Source organism: Macaca thibetana, chromosome 3, assembly GCF_024542745.1.
Source record: "Macaca thibetana thibetana isolate TM-01 chromosome 3, ASM2454274v1, whole genome shotgun sequence".
NCBI classification, from domain to species: Eukaryota; Metazoa; Chordata; class Mammalia; order Primates; family Cercopithecidae; genus Macaca; species Macaca thibetana.
Window position 1 is genome coordinate 16,095,650 of NC_065580.1, and position 13,868 is coordinate 16,109,517.

Consider the following 13,868-nt stretch of genomic DNA (forward strand, 5'->3'; position numbering starts at 1 on the left):
GGAAGAGGGAAGGAGGGTGGAAAGGGCTGAAAAACTATCTATTGGGTACTATGCTCACTTCCTGAGCGATGAGATCATTTGTACCCCAAAGCTCAGCATCACACAATATACCCATGTAACAAACCTGCACATATAGCCCCTGAATCTAAAATAAAAGTTGAAATTATTTTTTCAAAAATGGGCCCTGGGCCCAAAGCGACGGCTTACACCTGTAATCCCAGCACTTTGGATCACCTGAGGTCAGGAGTTCAAAACCAGCCTGGTCAACATGGTGAAACCCTGTCTCTACCAAGAATACAAAAAAAAAAAAAAATTAGTTGGATATGATGGTGGATGCCTGTAATCCCAGGCACTTGGGGGGCTGAGTCACTTGAACCCGGGAGGCAGAGGCTGTAGTGAGGAGAGACCATGCCACGGCACTCCAGCCTGGCTGTGTTGATTCAGAAGGAGATGTTTTGTGTGAAGGCTGAGGTGGGGGCTCTTCAGAGCCTCTGTGGGAAGGAGGGCATAAGCCGTGGTGGTGGACAGAGTTGTAGCTTTCTGCTTCTTTGCCCTATTGTCAGGACCCAGAGGTGAACAGTACTAGCCTCCATCCCAACCACACGCTCTGGAGACCTTCACATCTCACGGTTCCATGTGAGCAAATGGACTTGGAAAGCTGTGTGGCCTGAGAACATGCAACCACATGGCCTGCCTCTCACTCAGTATTTTGTCTTGGATTTTGAATAAGCATTTTTTTGCTTGTTAGGTGTTTTTGTTGTTGTTGGTGGTGGTTTATTTTACACTAAACACTTGGAAGAAATCCCATGGTTATCTGTGATTTTCATGCCCTGTTTCTGCTGACAACCCTTCTGAGTGGGGTGACTCACTTTCTTGTGTAAAGAGTCTACGTGGCCCAGGTAGGAGGTGGAAGCAGCTGTCTGGAGGCCATTGGGATCCTTATGTCTGTCTCTTGGCTTCAGGTAACCAGCTGGGCTTTGATAGGAATGATCTGAATGGAGACAGAAAACAGTTGAAACTAACACTCCCCGCCCAGCCCTGTTTCTTTGAAGCGTTTGGTTCTTCCCTTGACTCTTGAGTGGCACTGACATTATGGTAAGAAAGGGAAAAAGTGTATGTTTCTTCTCTATCTGTCTACTGTATATATTTCTCCATAAGCCGACAAACTCAAGGCTGTAAGGTGAACTAGTGTCTGTGTTTGGATTCCATAAAAAAAAATCCATGTTGAACAAAGTAATGTTTTTATGCAGTGACTTTCTGGGTAAACTGTGTGTATCTGTCCATTGTATGTGAGCGCTGAGCCCTGTTTTCCTCTGAAGGTAGTAAGTGGTAGCCGTCTCCTCACATGAATCACACATCTGGAGCACAGATGACCTTCTCAAGGTAATTGATCTTACACATTTACCGTTTACCAAACAAGTGTCTGATGCATACTTGGGTGTATTCCACAGCATGTGGACTACGGTCCCCTGTGTTTGCCAGGAATGCTGTGCTCCATGTAAAGGTTTTATTCAACTCATCACTGTAATTTCCACGCTGCTCCGTGGACACTCGGAGGCCTGTGCTCTGTTCTCTGTAACTGGAAGTGTGCTCTGAACTTGTCTGTCTCCCTCGGCTGTTCTTGGCCTTTGGTACCAGCTCCCAGGAGTGTCCACAACCACTTGGGACAGAAGGTGAAGGTGGAATTTCAAAGTGAAGCTTGCTTGGATCTTCAGTGACAACCTTGGACCAGCTACGGCCAGAATATGGGCCCTCTCAGAATTGCCAGGAGGAGGCTTTGGCAGGTGCCACACGTGCCACAGGGCCATGCCTCTCTCTGCGGCGTCCAGTGGGTGCAAACCAGCCAATGTGTGGCCAGAGTGGCTGGATGGTGTCACAGCCTTCAGGTGTCTTTCCTTCCACCTTTTTAAAAGAGTCCCAAATAACTCACTTGAAGTGTCTTAAAGGCGAGCAAGTTTTATGAAAATGAATCCTTCCTAGTTAATTAATCAAATGGGTGAATCCTGACCCTCTCTAGTTTCTTTCCCTGGTCAGAGTGGGGAGCTGTTGGTAGCTGTGGGATATACTGCGGCGTCCTACCCCAAAGGCAGAGGAGAGGCAAACACAGTGTGCAGAGATGAGCTTGATTCACAAGTTGCAGTCAGGATCCCGCTATGGTAGGCGGGACATCTCTCTAGCCTGCTCACAGAGATGGAACTAGGGAATTGAGGGAAGAGTTAAGGGGGTCAGGGAGATTTACTTGAGTCTGATTTTCCAGGTGAATGAGAAGGGGGGCTTGGTCAAGTGTTGGGTGCCGATACATTCCTGGGAGAGGCACATCACCACTAATGGCATTTGTCATTATTGTTGTATGTTAGCAATAAGATTCAGCTGGTGAGATGTTTTGGGCCACCTCGAACATGCTGACACATTTTCTGTGCTGTGATTGTGCTGAAGGCAGAGTAGTTCTAACCACTGTGAGAACCCAAATAAAAATCAATACCCCCCCCCAAAGACCACCTTTCTGAAACACACGTTTCTCTAGAAAACAGTACCCCCCTTTCTCCCAAGATTCTTATTATTTTTGGATTCCATCTCTTTGTATGTGCTAATCTAGTGTACCATGGAACACATTTTGGGAGCTGGGGGCTCTGCTTACTTTTAAGGGGACATTTGTGTCTGACCTGGGATTGGTGTATGCTTTCCAGTGTGAAGGAGTGTGAGGGAGCAGGCACAGACACAGAGAGTGAGAACAGGGTCACTTTACTGGTATAGAGACTGCAGAGGGACAGGTGTTGGCAGCTATGATGTCCTTAATCCAGGCCAAATAGTTGTAGACCTTGGTGTAGACTCAAAGCTTGTTCTTCTGGGCACAGCCATAGCCCCAGGAGACAATGCCTTGGAGCTGTCTGTTACAGACCACAGGGCCACCAGAGTCATCCTGGGGGGAAGAAGGGACAAGTAGTATGGAGAGATGGAGGAGGAATATAGCTATATTTACTCTGAACCTTAAAAGACCCCTTTCCAGCCAGTTCTGTGGCTCCACATCCTTCTCACGGTGGCCCATTCTCTGTTCTTCCTAAGCAGACAGCATGCAGCCCAAGGGAGCCTTCCTGACTTCTCCATGGGGGCACTGCAGGGAGCCTCCTCAGCCCCGCCACCTTGGGAGTTCCAATCTTTTTCCTGGGTGTGGCCTGGGTATCAGTGGGAGCCTCAGCATGGGAAGGGTTGTTCAAATCATCTGGCAGGAATCCTTGCCTCCCTCAAGGAAGCCCACACAGAACATGTTGCTGGTAATCTCTCCAGAGTAGGAGGCTTCACACTCAGCCTGGGTCGGCACAGGAGCGTCCAGGCACTGCAGCTCGTCTGGGTAGTCAGCTGTGAGGATCAGGAAGAGATCAAAGAAAGTAGAAATGTGGGTTAGGCCAGAGGAGACAATAATCTAGGATGGAACATTGAAGAGGAACACTGCTCCTGGAGAGGACTCCAAAACATAAGTCCTGGCAAGGGACTGTGGCTTTTAGTTCCCAGAATGATCATTGTTGAACCCTTCCCAAGACGTGATCACAGCAAGTTCTCCATTTGTCCTGTCTTTGGATTTTAGGAGCCAAGTCCTTAGACTTTGCATCTCTCTCATGTTCAGTGCAGAGCCTGTGTGTAATGGGCAGTAGAGAAGTGGGTTAAGCCTGGAGGCATGAGGATTCAAGTTCGGGGGCATGGCTCAATCTGGAAATTGTGAGGATGGAGGGAAGTAGAAGAACAAAGGGTCCCACTCACCACCAAAGCTCAGAGTGTTTCCCCAGCCAGAGATGAGGCACATGGTGCCAGCAGCTAGAGGGGCAGTGGGCAGAGAGATGGTGGAAACGCGGTCATTGATGACGGCAGGTGAGAAGAGCTTGATCAGCATGATGTCATTGTTCAGAGTCTTGTTGTTGTATTTGGGGTGGCTGATGATCTTGGCCGCGTTTATGAACTGCTCAGTCCCCTCCAGGACTTTGATGTTGTGCTCTCCCAGTCTCACCTGGATGCGGCTGATGGGCAGGGCAGGCGTGGTGAAGACCTTCCTCCACTGCTGGGGTACCCATCTCACCTTCCCCAGGGTCCTTAAGCTCCCTGCTCATGGACAGCTCTGGAGGCATGGGGTGGAGTGTGTGGCCATATCTCATGGGCAGGAGAGGGATGTGGGTCAGTATAGGTATGAGACCCAGGTCTTTTCTGCTTCAGAGGTTGGTGGTAGTGGGGTGGGGAAGAGTCAAAAGGATCCCACTGGAGGCTGCTCCTCAACCCACCTTCACGGTCTCTTTCCCACAGTCTCCACAGTCACTAGCACTGTGGGCACAAGGAGCTCCTTGAAGTTTTCCCAGCATTCTTCACCCCAGGCCTTTGCTAACTGCGCACAGCACCTGTTCCTACCTCCCTTCTTAATCTAAATCAAGGGTAGCCATAGCATTAGCATCTCCTGGGAACTTGTTAGAAATGTAAATTCTTGGTTCTTACCCCCACCTACTGATCAGAACGTTGGGGATGGAACCCAGTGATTTGTGCCATAGCAAGCTTGCAGGTCGTTCTGATGCATGCTCAGGTTTGAGAGTTCTTAGTGTAGGTCATGGTTCTCAGCTCTGTCTATACACTGTACAGTTACCAGAGGTAGAGTGTGAAATACTCACTGATATTCATACCCTCTTCCTGAAAACTTTGAGTTAATTGCCCTGAGATAGGACACAGTTATCAGTATTTTTAAAAACTCTTTCTTAGGTGGCTTTAATGTGTAGCTAACCAGCAAAAGTACTTGCCTACTTTTCTCACTAGCTCTGACCACTCCAAGATCATCCCTGCGTGCTTTTATGACCACAACCCTTGCTGTTTCATGGATTTGCCTGGGTGTGGGAGGTTCCTGTCTTGTGTTCACTCTCTGCTCTGGAGAGTCAGCTGCTGCCAACATGTTTTCTTCTCCACCACCTCTCCCTTCCACCTTACCAAACCTCAGTACTTCCCTGGGCTGAAGCCATGCTCTCCCATGCAGCCTGGCTGGGAGCTTTGCCGTGAGGCACCCCACACTTATGGCTTGTAGCAGTGACCGGCTGAAACCACCCACTGTTCGCTGATGAGGGCGCCACCACAGAAGTGGTAGCCAGAATTCAGGGACACCTGGTAGGGGACAGAATTCTCCTCACAGGTGTAGCCCCCAACGATCTTGTCATCATCGTCAAAGGGGGCAGCAACTGGAGTGGAGATGGGAAGGGAGAAGGCAAGTCAGTAGCATGTTAGGGGTGCTGCTCCCAGCCTGCAGTTGCTTTCTGCTAATTAGAAATCCTTAAGAAGCTCAATGAGGCTCGACAAGGGAGGGAGCGCTGGCACCCCTGGTGAACATCACTGGATGTGGCTCCCAAGTCTCTGTGTCTGCAGGGCACATAGCTAGGTATCCTGTGGGGGTTCAGATCTCTCCTGGGGTCACCAGGCTGAGCTCACAAGGAATGTCCTCACTGTGCTTGCTGTGGGATAGGAGTTGGGGTATGATTGTCTCACCCACTGAGTGCTTCTCTCTTTTATTCATCAGCTGTGTACTTGTCCTGGCTATTTAAGTCCTAGATTATCAGGATACTTTAGCCAAGCTAGGAAAACCCCCTGGCTGCGTAGACCTCGCCATCACCAGCTTCCCCCTCAGCTCAGGTTTGTGCTGTGAGGGCAGAGTTGAGGGAAGCCCCAGGCTCACTTCGCAGAACAAATGTAGACGTTATTATTGTCCAAAAGAACAGCAATTCTTAACCTTGGCTGCATGCCTAGAAATGTTAAAAATCACCTGGGAAGCTTAAAAGCCCAGAACACAGGCTGCACCCCAGACAAATGAAGTGAGAATTTCTAGAGTTGAGTCTCTGGCACGAGTAATTTTTCCACCTCCCAGGTGCATTCAAGGTTAAGAGCAGCTATAGTGGAGTATTCTGGTGCTGTGGGAGCCAAGCCTGAAGCCTGCTGCTTTATTTTGTGGGCCCGCCCCACCTGGTCTCCCTTCCCAGCATCTCCATCTACAGCTTGGATATGGATGAATGACAGTGATGGGAGTGAAATCAGGGAGAGGTGAAAGAGGTGAAGCTTAAAGAGAGCCCAGGGAGGATTGGAAATAGAGATGCCAGATGAAGGAAACAGAACATCAGAGCACAGTTAAAAGAGGAGAGGTGGCAAGAATGGAAGGACATGTGTCTGCCAGGAAGGGGTGTGGGTGGGGCCTGAGGCAGGGCATGAAACTCACCAGCAGCTCCCACAAAGGTGGATTGGATTCGTGGTGGTAGAGTGTGCCTGACTGATGGTGGAGGACCAGTCTTTATACCTCCCAAGGATCGGGAGAGGAAGTGTCTGTGAGGTGAGGGTCACTGCTCCTCCCAGGACCAACAAACCTGCAGCTTTCCCCTTCCCAGGGTCTTGCATCAGCTTGGCTATGTTTGGCCACTCTGTGGGCTTGTGATTCACAGGCGATAAGGAAACTTGGCTTCTGAGAGCAGAGAGGGAGACTGGCTATTTCCTGCAAGGATGCAGGGATGGGGAAGACAGGGGAAGTAAAGGCCCGGATCACACAGCTGGGCTTTCTTAGGCCGAGGAGATGAGGGTTAGAAGGAGAGAGAATGGCCTGACTGTTTAGGAATCTTTTTAACTATTGGGTATGTATTTAATATACTTAAGGAAGGGTAAGTGTTGGTAAGAAGCTTGGCTTTTCAGTGTCCTTGAGCCCCCGTGAGAGGAGGAAAGTCTTATCTAAGGCTCGTTCCTGTGAATATGAAGATGCACCTCTCCAGTCAGTGTGTGGCACGGTAAAATCCAAGTCTTTGGGGAATAAGAATTCCAACACTAAGGGGTAAGGAGAAGGGAGACTCAGCATTCCATAGGATTCTGGGCTTCCAGATGGCTCTCCTTCCTACTAAGGCTCAAGGATGGGAAGTGTTTCAAAGAAGGAGGGGGCACAGGTTAGATGAACTTAGTCCATCTCGAGGATGGACAACCAATGGTGCACTCCTCCCCTTCTCTAAGGTGAACACATTTGTCTGTCTCATGTGCATCTTGTCATAGGTTCCCTTTATGCAACCTTAAGATTGCCCTGGAAACCAGCACTCAGGGTGATGCAAACTGAACCACCTGCTCGGGACTGATAGCCTGAACCAGAATGACATGCCCCCAGTTAGATGTCAGAGTTTGGACCATGGTAAATCTGGGATAGGATGTGATTTGAGAATCAGCAGTAGGTAGAGATTTTAGCACATGGTAAATGGGTCCATATTGGCTTCAATAACAAAGATGTGGAGGGGTGGGTGTAGAATGTTCTATTTTAGATGCAGTATGTTGTATGCAGTACAAAGTGAACCTTCCCAGAGAATATCCTGATTTGGGCCCTACCAAGGCTACTAAGACACAGTTGTGTAATTGACTGAGGCATAACCTGGCCAGAGCAGCGTGGAGATGGAGATGATGTCTGTAGTCAGGTCTAATGATGTAAAGAAAGGAGGAGTTTGCTTATGAGGGTGCTTACCCTTCTCAGCGACTCTGAGTTCAGGCTGGTGATGGGCAGGAGTGAGCAGAGTTCAAGTCTGAATTATTTGAAAGGTAAAAGAATCAGCGATGTTCTGGAGACAGTGAAAAAAATGAGCAAAGCTCAGAAACTTGGTGGTGAAATTGGACATGGCCAGGGGGCTAGAGGGAGGAACCAAATGGAAACCAGAGGCAATTGGAAAAAATGCCAAAGTGGGGCCTGTGGAGTTGAGAGGACATACAGAGTACCTTTGGGTTCAGCTCCTGCCATGGCCACCGAGCCAGCTTCCCCACAGCCAGGAGACTCACTGCTCGGAGACATCCTCTCCACCACGTACCCCCTCTAATCACTGATGGGCTCATACCTAACACTGCTATACTTAGATGATGAATGGTGCCTGACGGCTTTACAAGAGTTTTTACGTTAGCAGGAGTGGTGCATAGCTTTTTGTTTATGCTGAGTTTCAAAGTTTAACTTCCCACAAACATGCTAATTGTGATTTGTGCAGAGCAAAATTATTTCCATTTATAGAGGAAGACAATGAGATTCAGAAGGATTCTGTCTTGCCCAAGAATACAGATCTTGGCACAGCTAATCATAAGGCCAACTGAAGCCATGGAGAGCATTGTGAAGTGTGGAAATTGCTGTAGGTGGCATCTATAAGGAGATTTATTGAGGATCAAGGTAGAGGTCCCCAGAGGACAAACTGTACATCTACATCTGATTCCTTCCTGGTGCTGTTCTTCCTGGCAGAAATAGATGATTGAATTCATCTTTCTCCTGACACCTTGTTTCAGAGCCTTACATTGCCACATTTCCAGACCCATCCAGGCCATGACCGCCATGTAGGTGACACACCTCTCTGCTCATGAATAACTGGCCAAGCCTGAGGTAACCAGGTTTTGGAGTATTGATAATATGGGTTATTTCTTTGTTGTCCCTAAACATGTTGTTTCATTTTGTTCCCTTGTCATGGGGTCTTCACAGAACTCCTGCCTTAGAGGATAAGGAGACACACGCTCTAGCAACTGTAGACACCAGTATGCACTAAACAGGGAGGTGAACCTTGGTAGAAGATGAAAATTTTTTTTGGCAAATCGGATTTTTGGATCAGTGCTTGTGGCTCTGACTCTCTGTCTGAAAGGGAACACCCAAGAATATGAGGATTTCTGTATCTAGAGCCTGAAGACTAGCCTTCTCCAGTATTTTGCGCTCTTCCTTAATGGATCACAGTATAGTCTGAGGTCAGATTTCTTCAAAAAAGACTGACCTCACAGGCAGAGAAGACAGATATAGGTGGAGACTGTTACTTCATACTGTAGACCCAGACGTGTAGGACAGGTTCAGATCCAGCTGCCCAAGCTCAATTTGGAGGACATGCCATTCTTGGTACTGTTCAATCTGAGTTATAGATTTCTTTGTCTACTTCTCTAAGACATCTTTCTGTCTTGTGTTTAGGGCTTAACCCTCCAAACCACTGTCCTACAATTATAACAGTGAATCATTTTTGTGTGCTTACTACACCATGTAACTTGCTATATAGCATGTAACTCATGTAAGTTCAGAATGTGTTTTTCATTTTATCATCACAACCACCTATGGGATTGCCCATTTTACAGATGATCAAATGAACTTTCTGGAGGTGAAGTGACTCTCCCATCTCCCAGAGCAGCAGCTCCTAGCCAGAGCTGGCCCTGCCTGCACCTAAGATCTTGGCAAAGCGACCAGAGCCAGAAAGGACCACAAGAGAAGCTTTCAATGACTTTTAGCAACTTTGTCCCCTTTTTTTTATCTTCTCCTCTCCTGCATTTTTCTCCATCTCCAGGTACAGTTTGGGATGTGGATGCCTGTCCCCACACAAAAACACTTGGGATTCATTCCTGATACCCCAATTCATCCCGATTTCTCCCTCTTTATTTATTTATTTATTTTATTATACTTTATGTTCTAGGGTAGGTACAGGTTTGTTACATATGTATATATGTGCCATGTTGGTATGCTGCACCCATTAACTCGTCATTTACATTAAGTGTATCTCCTAATGCTATCCCTCCCCGCTCCCCCCACTCCACAACAGGCCCCAGTGTGTGATGTTCCCCTTACTGTGTCCATGTGATCTCATTGTTCAGTTCCCACCTATGAGTGAGAATATGCGGTGTTTGGTTTTTTGGTCTTGCGATAGTTTGCTGAGAATGACGGTTTCCAGCTGCATCCATGTCCCTACAAAGAACATGAAGTCATCCTTTTTTATGGCTGCATAGTATTCCATGGTGTATATGTGCCACATTTTCTTAATCCAGTCTGTCATTGATGGACATTTGGGTTGGTTACAAGTCTTTGCTATTGTGAATAGTGCTGCAATAAACATACGTGTGCATGTGTCTTGATAGCAGCATGATTTATCGTCCTTTCGGTATACACCCAGTAATGGGATGGAGGGGTCAAATGGTATTTCTAGTTCTGGATCCTTGAGGAATCGCCACACTGTCTTCTACAATGGTTGAAGTAGTTTACAGTCCCACCAACAGTATAAAAGTGTTCCTATTTCTCCACATCCTCTCCAGCACCTGTTGTTTCCTGACTTTTTAATGATTGCCATTCTAACTGGTGTGAGATCGTATCTCATTGTGGTTTTGATTTGCATTTCTTTGATGGCTAGTGATGATGAGCATTTTTCATGTGTCTGTTGTCTGCATAAATGTCTTCTTTTGAGAAGTGTCTGTATCCTTTGCCCACTTTTTGATGGGGTTGTTTGTTTTTTTCTTGTAAATTTGTTTGAGTTCTTTGTAGGTTCTGGATATTAGCCCTTTGTCAGATGAGTAGATTGCAAAAATTTTCTCCCATTCTGTGGGTTGTCTGTTCACTCCGATGGTAGTTTCTTTTGCTGTGCAGAAGGTCTTTAGTTTAATTAGATCCCATTTGTCAATTTTGGCTTTTGTTGCTGTTGCTTTTGGTGTTGTAGACATGAAGTCCTTGCCCATGCCTGTGCCCTGAATGGTATTGCCTCGGTTTTCTTCGGGGGTTTTTATGGTTTTAGGTCTAACATTTAAGTCTCTAATCCATCTTGAATTAATTTTTGTATAAGGAGTAAGGAAGGGATCCAGTTTCAGCTTTCTACATATGGGTAGTCAGTTTTCCCAGCACCATTTATTAAATAGGGAATCAGATCTCACTGCCTGTTTGGGTCAGAGAGATGTGTGTTTTAAAATCCCCCAGGAAGGAGGCAGGGACTGTGCCCTCAGATGATTATTGGTGAAGTGGATTTAAGCTTCATTTCAGTTTAAGAGAATGTTGCTGTGTCTCTGCCTAGGACAGGCAGCCCATTGTGGCCCTTGGTGATGAGCAAAGCCCACAGAGACCAGGGTTTGTGACCTGTGGCTGCCAGTGTCTGCAGAACCAGAATTGAGCTAATCCCTTGAAAAGATGGGCGCTGATGGGCAGTTGTATGGTCGGTTGCTATGGGACTTCTTGATCTCTCAAATTGCGGGTGGCAAAATCAATGCATCCTTGAGAGGCACCTTCCCAGCAGGCTCTGGCGGCTACAAACTGGTTCAGGTGTGGAAGATCAGGTGTGGAACTTTACCTTTGGTTTTTCTTTGAAAAACAAACAACGAAAGACAGATGAAAACAAGCATTCTACCAGTGGGCAGGCAAGAATTCTCTTCTGGAAAAGGGATGTTTGTGGCCCTTCCCCACATTGGCCTTGAAAGAGCTTGGCTGCGGAGCAGTTATTATTAAAATGTCTAAAAAATAGAAGATGCTGGTGAGGCTGCAGAGGAAAGGGAACACTTATACACTGTTGGCCACAGTGTAAATTAGTTCACGGAGAAATTAATGCAGAAAGTAATTTGAAAATTTCTAAAATAATTTAAAACAGATCTACCTTTCTACCCAGCAATTCCTTTACTGGGCATTTACCTGAAGGAAAATAATTGTTCTGCCAAAAAGACACATGGTCTTTCATATCTGTCACAGCACTATTCATAGTAGCAAAGCCATGGAATCAATATAGGTGTCCATCAGTGATAGACTGGATAAAGGAAAGGTAGTACATATACACCATGGAATACCATGCAGCCATGAGAAGAATGAAGTCATGTCATTTACAGCAACAAGGATGGAGCTGGAGACCATAATCATAAGCAAATTAACATAGGAACAGAAAACCAAATATCACATTCTCATGTAGAGTGGAAGCTGAGCACTGGGTACACAAGGATATAAAGATGGTAAGAGTAGACACTGCAACTACTAGAGGGAAGAGAGAAGGAGGGTGGAAAGGGCTGAAAAACTACCTATTGGGTACTATGCTCACTGCCTGAGTGATGAGATCATTTGTGCCACAAACCTCAGCATCACACAATATACCCATGTAACAAACCTGCATATGTACCCCATGAATCTAAAATAAAAGTTGAAGTTATTTTTCAAAAATGGAGTCTGGACCAGGAATGGTGGCTCATGCCTAAAATCCCAGCACTTTGGATCACTTGAGGTCAGGAGTTCAAAACCAGCCTGGCCAACATGGTGAAACCCTGTCTCTACTAAAAATACTAAAAAAAAAAAAAAAAAAATTAGCTGGGCATGGTGGCAGGTGTCTGTAATCCGAGCTACTTGGAGGCTGAATCACTGGAACCCAGGAGGCAGAGGTTGTAGTGAGCAGAGATCATGCCACGGCACTCCAGCCTGTCTGTAGTTCAGCCAGAAGGAGATATTCTGTGTGAAGGCTGAGGTGGGGGCTCTTCGGAGCCTCTGTGAAAAGGAGGTCCTAAGCCGTTTCTGTGGACAGAGTTGCAGCTTTCTGTTTCTTTGCCCTTTGGTCTGGCCCCACAGGTGAACAATACCAGCCTCAATCCCGAGCACACGCTCTGGAGACCTTCACATCTCACAGTTCCATGTGAGCAAATGGACTGGGAAAGCTGTGTGGCCTGAGAAAAGGCAACCCCATGGCCTGGCTCTCACACGGTATTTTGTCTTGCTTTTTGAATAAGCATTTTTTTTGCTTGTTTTGTGTTTCTGTTGGTGGCAGTGGTTGTTTATTTTACACTAACCACTTGGAAGAAATCCCATGGTTGTCTGTGATTTTCATGCCCTGTTTCTGCTGGCAACCCTTCTGAGTGGGGTGACTCACTTTTCTGTGTAAAGAGTCTACGTGGCACAGGGAGGAGTTGGAAGCAGGTGTCTGGAGGCCATTGGGATCCTTATGTCTGTCTCTTGGCTTCAGGTAACCAGCTGGACTTTGATAGGAATGATCTGAATAGAGACAGAAAACAGTGGCTAACACTCCCCACCCAGCCCTGTTTCTATGAAGCATTTAGTTCTTCTCTTGACTCTTGAGTGATGACACTATTCAGATGAGACATTGACATTATGGTAAGAAATGGAAAAAGTGTATCTGTCTTGTCGTCTATCTAACTACTGGATATATATCTCCAAAAGCAGACAAACCCAAGACTGTAAGGTGAACTAGGGTCTGCCTTTGGACTCCATAAAAACAAAATCCTTATTGAATAAAGTGATGTTTGTATATAGAGAGTTTCTTGGTGACCCGTGTATATCTGTTCATTGTGTGTGAGCCCTGAGCCCTGTTTTCCTCTGAATATAGTGAGTGGTAGCCATCTCCTCACATGAACCACACATCTGGAGCACAGATGGCCCTCTCAAGGTAATTGATCTTACACATCTACTGTTTACCAAACAAGTGTCTGATGCACAATTGGGTATATTCCACAGCATGTGGACTGCGGTGCCCTGTGTTTGCCAGAAATGCTGTGCTCCATGTAGAGGTTTTACTCTACTCATCACTGCAATTTGCACGCTGCTCTGTGGACACTTGGAGGCCTGTGCTGTGTTCCCTGTAACTGGAAATGTGCTCTGAGCTTGTCTGTCTCCCTTGGCTACTCCTAGCCCTTGGTAGCAGCTCCCAGGTGTGTCCACAACCACGTGGGACAGAAGGTGAAGGTGGAATTTCAAAGAGAAACTTGCTTAGATCTTCAGTGACAAGCTTGGATGAGCTACGGCCCCAACATGGGCCCTCTCAGAATTGCCAGGAGGAGGCTTTGGCAGGTGCCACAGGTGCCATGGGGCCTGCCTCCCTCTGCTGTGTCCAGTGGGTGCAAGTCAGCCAACGTGAGGCCAGAGTCGCTGGATGTCACGGCCCTAAGATGTCTTTCCCAAATAACTCACTTGAAGTGTCTCAAAGGCAAACAACTTTTATGAAAATGAATCCTTCCTCAGCTAATTGATCAAACAGGTGAATCCTGACCTCTCTAGTTTCTTTCCCTGGTCGGAGTGGGGAGCTGGTAGTAGCTGTGGGATTCACTGTGGTGTCCTACCCCAAAGGCAAAGAAGATGAAAATAATGCATGCAGAGC

The 13,868-nt window shown here is 46.8% G+C and overlaps 1 protein-coding gene, 1 pseudogene and 1 gene segment (V, D, J or C); all 3 read right to left on the reverse strand.

The window, feature by feature from the left end:
• The window catches only part of LOC126951110 (probable non-functional T cell receptor beta variable 7-3), a 632,711-nt gene that overhangs the window by 174,866 nt on the left and 443,977 nt on the right, over window positions 1-13,868 (reverse strand).
• The window catches only part of LOC126951109 (M1-specific T cell receptor beta chain-like), a 418,381-nt gene that overhangs the window by 123,507 nt on the left and 281,006 nt on the right, over window positions 1-13,868 (reverse strand). The gene's annotated exons all lie outside the window — the stretch shown is intronic.
• Window positions 2,831-8,340, reverse strand: LOC126949741 (trypsin-2-like; annotated as a pseudogene).